The sequence below is a fragment of the Prionailurus bengalensis genome, chromosome A1, assembly GCF_016509475.1.
Source record: "Prionailurus bengalensis isolate Pbe53 chromosome A1, Fcat_Pben_1.1_paternal_pri, whole genome shotgun sequence".
Classification (NCBI taxonomy): Eukaryota; Metazoa; Chordata; class Mammalia; order Carnivora; family Felidae; genus Prionailurus; species Prionailurus bengalensis.
In genome coordinates, this window is record NC_057343.1 from 207,739,151 (window position 1) to 207,746,694 (window position 7,544).

A 7,544-nucleotide genomic window follows, 5' to 3' on the forward strand; every position below is an offset into this window, starting at 1 on the left:
GGAGAACCAGAAGGGTAGCGGGATGGGTCAATGAAGTCTGATCTTGGATTTCTTTCTTTCTTTCCTCTTCTGCTTCTTTTTTCCCTCGTTCCTTCAAAGACGGGACCAAACTTTTCGGAGCCCGCAGGTCCCGTCCCCGGGCGGACAGCAGTCAGATGTGGGGGCCGCGCGCGCAGGTGGCGCGGATCCTCACTCCCGGAATCAGGTCGCCCCTCCTCGGAAGCCCAGGGCAGCACCGGCGGCTATCGGGGCTGGCGGCTGCCACTGAGGCTGCTTCCGGCGCCCTGGGGGCGGCTTGAGGTCCACTCGGCCTGAGGCTCTGACCTGGGACCTTTCATCTTCTTCCTCTTGGCTACAGGGTTCCGAGCTCCGCTCTCGCCTTTCCAGCCTCTGTACAAACTTTTCTCCAGCTCCAAGTTTCCCCGGCGGAGGCGGGGACACACAGTGCGCGGCCCGGGCGCCCATTGGCCGGACGGGAAGGGGGCGGGGCGTGTCCTCAGTGCTCGGCGCCGAGAGGCGGTGCACCGGCCTGGGGGGGCGGGGTTCCGAGCTGCGCGGGCCCTCGCGCCCCGCCTGGACCCTCTCCTTCCTGCGTTCCCGGCCCCGGCCGGGCTGGGGTCGCAAGGACATGGCCGCGCGCCTCAGGCTTGTGTGCCGAGTGCCGCCGTCGGCGCGGAGCCTCGGAAGCCCTGGTGTTCTCCCGGGAACCCTCTTAGCCACTCAGAGGGGGCTAACTCTGAAACCAGCATCCCCTCTCCCTAGTTGCCTCCTGCTCCGAGTGGGCTGTTTCTCGCACCTTCCACACGTGGATCGCAACACCTGGGCGTTAGGCAGGCAGGTCAACTGCTCTAGAACTGCACCTTGGAGCGGCCGAGGTGTGTGTGTGCGCGCGCGCGTGGCCCCGCGGGACGTAGGGTGGCGAGGCTCGCGTTGTGCGCGCGCGCGGCCCCGGGCTCGAAGTCAGGAGCGCGCATCGGACGGGGCGGGTGGTTGGGCCGGCGGGTGCGGGCGGGGGAACGACGAAGAATCTGCCCTTTGAAAGGAATTACAATCCATCCATGAAGGTAGTTGGTTGGCAGTGCCCAGGCTGTGGGCTGCGCCCCGTTGGGCATCCCCAGGCTAAAAAAAAAAAAAAAAAAAAAGAGAGAGAGAGAGAGAGACAGAGACAGAGACAGAGACCGCAGCCTCTCCCGGCGCTGGTGGCGGAGCCTTGCGGCTGTGGAAGGAGGTGACCCGCAGGTACCTCGTGGGAGTGTTAGGGTGGGAGGGGTGTGTAACCGCGGAGATCTTTCTCCTCCTCCGGGGAACTACTCCTCCCAGGAAGAACGGTAGTCTGAGCTTCGTGGCTCGGCCCTGTTATATTCACTTTGGACACTTTGACCACGAATCCTTTGGTCGGCGGGCTGATGGAGGGTGCGACGGGGATTTGAAAGTTATTGGAGTCAAGGAGTTCTCCAGTCATTACCTCCGTGATTTACTCTTGGATCCGCCTAGTCGCTCTACCTTTTTTCTTTAAATTACAGTTGGACTTACTTTGTGGTGGAAGTAGTTTTTTTGTAAACGCATTATTTAACTTCTTTGTGCTCTGGTTCCTAAAATCGGGACTGAAAACTAAAAAGAAACGATTGCAAAACTCCATGGTGTTTTAACTGCTTCACCATTTTTTTTTTTTAACCATGAAGTAGGATTGTATGGGCCTTTTAAATTCCTAGAAAAACCTGTTTCCAAGTGCGGGATACATGCATTTTAACATATTGCATCCCATCGTAGATTAAGCAAATAACTCGATTCTTTTATATGAGGAGCAGGTATTCATTCATTCCTTAAAATGCGATTTCATGAATAAACCTCCTAAGAATTGATCCGGTTCTCCTGTTATTGTGAAATGGCACAGCAACAAATGAGTAATAGGAGAAACAAAGCATCCCAGACTTAACTAATTACTGATAAAGATAATTAAAGATTCCATATGGATATATTAGTATAACATTCTCTTGTTTATGCTATTTCCTCATGAATATCAAGGATTCAGAAGGAGTCTGTAAAAATAACTGATGGCAATTGGTCAGGTTCTCAGTTTTCCCTTTATCACCATAATAACCACGTCTGTTGTCTATGCTTTCTTTGAGTAGTAACCTCTAGGGTTGTGTTAGCATTGAAAACAAGTTGGCACTAGAAAAAGGAAACAGCACATTCTACCCCCATCCTTCCCTAACTGAATTGCATCACTGTCACCCTGTCAGGTGGTTATCAGTAAACACACCAAGGGGAGGTGGGAAGTTCCACTTAGACTCATTTTATGTTAGTAAAAATAGTTTTTCCAGTTTTCTTTCCATTTGAAGTTCCTCACATGGAAAACAGTTAGGCTGGGTACCTGTTAAATTTTTAAGGATGAAGAGTATATTAAATGTAACAGTTGAGGCACACTGCTGAAGTAATTAGTGAGTGTTACAGGATTTCGCACGTCATTGATGAACTGGGCTTGTTATCAATGGAGCTTTTAAAAAAAATTTTTTTAATGTTTATTTTTATTTTTGAGAGAGAGAGAGAGAGACAGAACGCGAGCTGGGGAGGGGCAGAGAGAGGGAGACACCGAATCTGAAGCAGGCTCCAGGCTGTGAGCTGGCAGCACAGAGCCTGACATAGGGCTCACAGGGCTCCAACTCACAGACCATGAGGTCATGACCTGAGTTGAAGTCAGATGCTTAACTGACTGAGCCACCCAGCCGCCTCCCCAGTTTTTTTTAATGTTTACTTATTTTTGAGATTCGGTGGGGAGAGAGAGAGAGAGAGAGAGAGAGAGAGAGAGAGAGAGAGACAGGCGGAATCTGAAGCAGGTTCCAGGCTCTGAGCTGTCAGCACAAAGCCCGACGCAGGCCTCGAACCCATGAACCATGGGATCATGACCCAAGTCGAAGCTGGACGCTTAACCAACTGAGCCACCCAGGCACCCCTAGAGCTATCTTTTCTTACTGGTCCTTTAAATATTTATCATCACAGTAGCTTTAGGAAGATTGACGTAAGTGCGAAACCAGGACATACGATTAAAAAATTTTAATAAGGTTTACCTGTACCCTCTCTTGGTGTATGTTTCTAAAAGCTTAAGTTTAGGGGTGCCTGGGTGGCTCAGTCAGCTCAGGTCATGATCTCATGGTTCATGGGTTCAAGTCCCACATCAGGCTGTCTGCTGTCAGCACAGAGCCCGCTTCAGACACTCTGTTTACCTCTCTATCTGCCCCTCCCCACTCACACTTTCTTTCTCTCTCAAAAATAAAAATCAACATTAAAACAAAAAAACTTAAGTTTAGCTTTTAGAAGTAGAATCTGAAGGTTAGGGAAACAATTATTTTACTTTCTCAGTTTGAAAAACCGGGATGGTGTAGTTCAATTTCCCTCACACTCTGCTAGGAATCTACATTGCAAAAGGAAATGAAGAATTGCCATGGGCATATGGACAGTTCTTGTCATTATTTGTATATTTCAGTGAAAAGATTTTTATTCTAAACGTTGTTTTGTATCCTCCCTTGCAGTTTTCACCTCAATCCCTACTTCTCTGCACTGGAAGACCTGGGTTCAGTTCTTTAGAACTGTTGTTAAATCCTCTTTGAAGGTTTGACCTAGTCCAAGAACTGCCTGACTGATCAGGTTGATTGCTCTGCTTTAGCTAGTTATTTGACAACTTTTTTTGAGTAAACACCTGAAGGTGGGAACCTGTTCAAAAGCAAAGGCTGCTTGGAGGTTATCAACCACATTCCCCTTGACTAAGTGGAATCTTCCTTGGATCGAAGGGATGGGTAAGAAAGAGGATAATTCTTGGGAGGAAGACAGCAAGATGAAACAGATCTGGTCTGGACCCTTTGCAGAGCCTAACCTGGCCAGACCTTAGAGCATTCCTAAAGCACTAACATTCATGTAGTAACCCTGAGTAAGTTGTGTTTGCTCTCCGTCTTTCATGACAGGGCATGCAGATGCTAAAAACAGTGAAAAAGGTATCTAGCTGGTGTAAATAACCCAGTGCTCTTGGATGCATTTGCTTTCCACGCATTCACCCAGTGGTTCAGTGGATCATAAAATGTGGCGTTAACCTGACCGTGGGCATGAGGCGAGGTCCACAATTGTGGCTTTGGCCATCAAATGATTGCCCTCCCTTTTTAGTGGTGCATTTCAAATGTGTGGTCTCCCAATTATTATCATTTTCTGAGGGTGAATTTTATGTTGAGTCTAGTGCCTAAAGTTTGTACACATGTCAGTACTGTGATTAAGTCCCCAACATCTTCATATGATGATAAATTGACTGCTGTGGAGGCTGGTTGCCAGCAACTGAAACTTCAGGTTATTTCCTTGTCCAGCAGTTTTATTCCTCAAAGTGATAGCTTTCTGCCCTTTTAATTTTTCCCCTCTCCCCCCACTCCCCCCCCCCCCCGATATTTCCACCACTCTTCCATTGTGGATAGAAAAAAGAGGGCAAAGAAAGAGGATTATTTACTTATTGTTGTCCACTTTGAAGGTGTGGTAGAGAGGGAGGCCTTCCTAGTTTAGGAGTCTCTTTTCTAGGAAGACAGACATTCGGATTATATGTCAGGTTCTTCTCACACCCACCTGTCTCTCTGTGGCGTTAGACAAAGTCTAGGCCAACTGAAAGGAGGAACTTACGACTTGAGAGAATCGGTCATTCAGCTACGTGTGATGCTTAGTGAACCCCTGCAACAGAAGTTCGAAGCTCTTCGTTGGGGAGCAGAGGGAGAGATGAAGTAGATTGCCATTTGTTGAAATCCAATTCAAAAATTCATCTCTTCCCTGACATGCTCCTTAACCTCCAGCGTAATGGGTATTGATCCCAAAGCACACTAAAGTTACAAGTTGAACCTCTGCTATAGTTTATGAAGGTCTAAAGATAAATGGAAGTCTGAGGTAGGTCAGTTCCTTCAGAGTAAATGAACCAGATGGACAGCTAATTTTATAGGAAAACTTAATCTTTTTATTTTTATTTTTTAAATAGCTACAGTGCTGGATCTAACAAGAAATGAGATTTGATTTTTCATGTAAACAGCAATTTTAAGTATGATTTTCTGATACCGAGTTATTTAGAGTATTTTCCTATAAGATAATAGATTATGTGTTAAAAAGAGCTATAAAATATACCTAAAGCATTTTGGTGGAAACATTTATTCATCTAATCTAGTAAAGGAAAAGCAAGTACATTTTGAGGATGTCTAATAGGAGGGCTGAGTATCAAATATGGATTTTTTTTCTTCTCTGAATCTTGAATTAGTATAAGGTGTCAACTGTTAAGAAGTAAAAAAAAAAAAATTGTGAAATTTTAGTAGCTGAAAAAGCAGAATACACTTTTCAAAATTGTCTTGCTGTGTTAATGAGTTGTCTGCATCTCTGATCATATTACACCAGTGCTGCGGTGTTTTTAAAAGATATATTGGCAGTGCATTGTCTAAAATGCGACTCACTCTAAACTGTATATGTTTAAGTTAAACTTTAGTTTTTAACTTTTTTTTTTTTTATTTTAGAGAGAGCAAGGGAGGAGGCAGAGGGAGAGAGAATCAATTTTTTTCTTTTAAGTTTACTTATTTATTTATTTTTGAGAGAGAAAGAAAGTCTGAGTGGGGGAGGGACAGAGAGAGAGGGAGACTGAGAATCCCAAGCAGGCTTCCTGCTCACTGAAGAGCCCAACCAGGGGCTTGATCCCATGACCCTGGGATCATGACCAGAGCCAAAATCAAGAGTCAGATGCTCAACTGACTGAACCACTCAAGTGCCCCTAACTTTTTTTTATTTGAAGATTTTATTTTTGGGGTGCCTGAGTGGGTGAGTCAGTTGAGCATCCGACTCCATTTTGGCTCAGGGCATGCATGATCTCATGGTTTTGTGGGTTTGAGCCCCATGTCAGGCACTGTGCTGGCAGTGCGGAGCCTGCTTGGGATTCTCTCTCCTTTTCTCTCTGCCCGTCCCCTACTTGTGCTGTCTCTGTCTCTCTCAAAATAAGTAAATAAACTTAAAAAAAATAATAAAGATTTTATTTTTAAGTAATCTCTATACCCAATGTGGGACTCGAACTCAGAACCATGAGATCAAGAGTTGCATGTTCTACAGACAGAGCCAGCCAGGCACCCCTAATTTAAACTTTGATAGCAGTTACTTATTACCTGAGTATTCTACCTGTTGATTAAAATTTTTTTTTTGTTTTTTTGCTTTTTTTTTTACAGCCAAGCAAACCATAACAAGAAAAAGTATTATTTAGTTTTGTCTTCCTTTTCCTGGCGTGCAGCTCATCTTTTGCTTCCCAAATTGAACACTTTAAAAAAATCCTCCGAAAAGAATAAAAATAAAATATATTTTCCTCTTGAGGAGGAAGACATATGCTACATACGATTTTCCCTGGACTCCCATAATTTTGGAGATCCTGTTTACAGACTGCTTTGGGTTCTTATAGGCGTGGTGGTAGAAATGCCCATTTTATGAAGTGTCCATAAATCCTAGGTTGTCGAAGGAAGTCCAGGGGTCTCTCCTTTTGGCTTAGATGGCAGATGATTCAGCTTTTAACCCCAAATCAAATGGTTTTGCTTTTGCCAAAGGCAAGTCCTAAGAATGATTTAAAAGTATATTTTAAACCGTAATTTGTATTTTTCAAAAATGTCCCTTTGCTATTTTTTTTAAGGATTAGTGTACTCTCCTAGGACTTTGACAAAAATGTGTTTTTGCATTGACTTTTTCCCCTGTGTTTTTCTAAGATGGGCTCTGTACAAGAGAGTTAGAGGCTTGCATCTACTGTTTTAGAGATTTCCCACAAACACCACTTTTGGAGAAAGGGGCCTGAGATCTGTAGCTTTATAAAAGCTGTGTTTATCCGAAATTCTTGTTTCAGGAATTTATCAGTTCTGCCCAAGTAACCCCTGCATTGCCGTGTGGAGCTTTGTGGGGCTCTTGTTTATTTTTAGAAATCTGAGGGAATCATTTCCCTTGCAGAGCCAGCATCAACTCTGTAATCCCTGAGCTAATGTGTTAATTGTAGTGGCATTTTAAACTTTGGGCAAATGCTAATATCTCATTTCCCCCTTCCATCCATAATAATGATAAAAGCTTTCCTATCATTCAAATTAAGCCTCATTATTGAGAACTTCCCTTTCCACACCCTGTCCCTGCTCTGCAACAATGGGTCCCCACCACTCTTCTCCAGAATGGCAGACCTGTTGAGCTTTAAGTCCACAGACCCTTGGGTCTAGACAAACAGGATTCCAGACACCTTGTAAAATTACTTACGAAGCAAAGCCACGCACATCTCCCCTCTTTCTTTTTCTCCTCACCCTTTCCATTTCTGTATCAGCGATATCAATAACTAACATTTATTAAGTAGTTACCATGTACCAGGCAATGTGCATCATGCTTTGGGTGAATTTTTTTTTTTTTTGCCGTTTGTTACAAATTAGGATATTGAGGCAGAGAGAAGTTGAGTAATTTTTTCAGGGTCACAGAGCTCATAAGTGCTGTGACAGAGCATGCAAGTTACTGACCACAGAATTACAGAGTCTCCT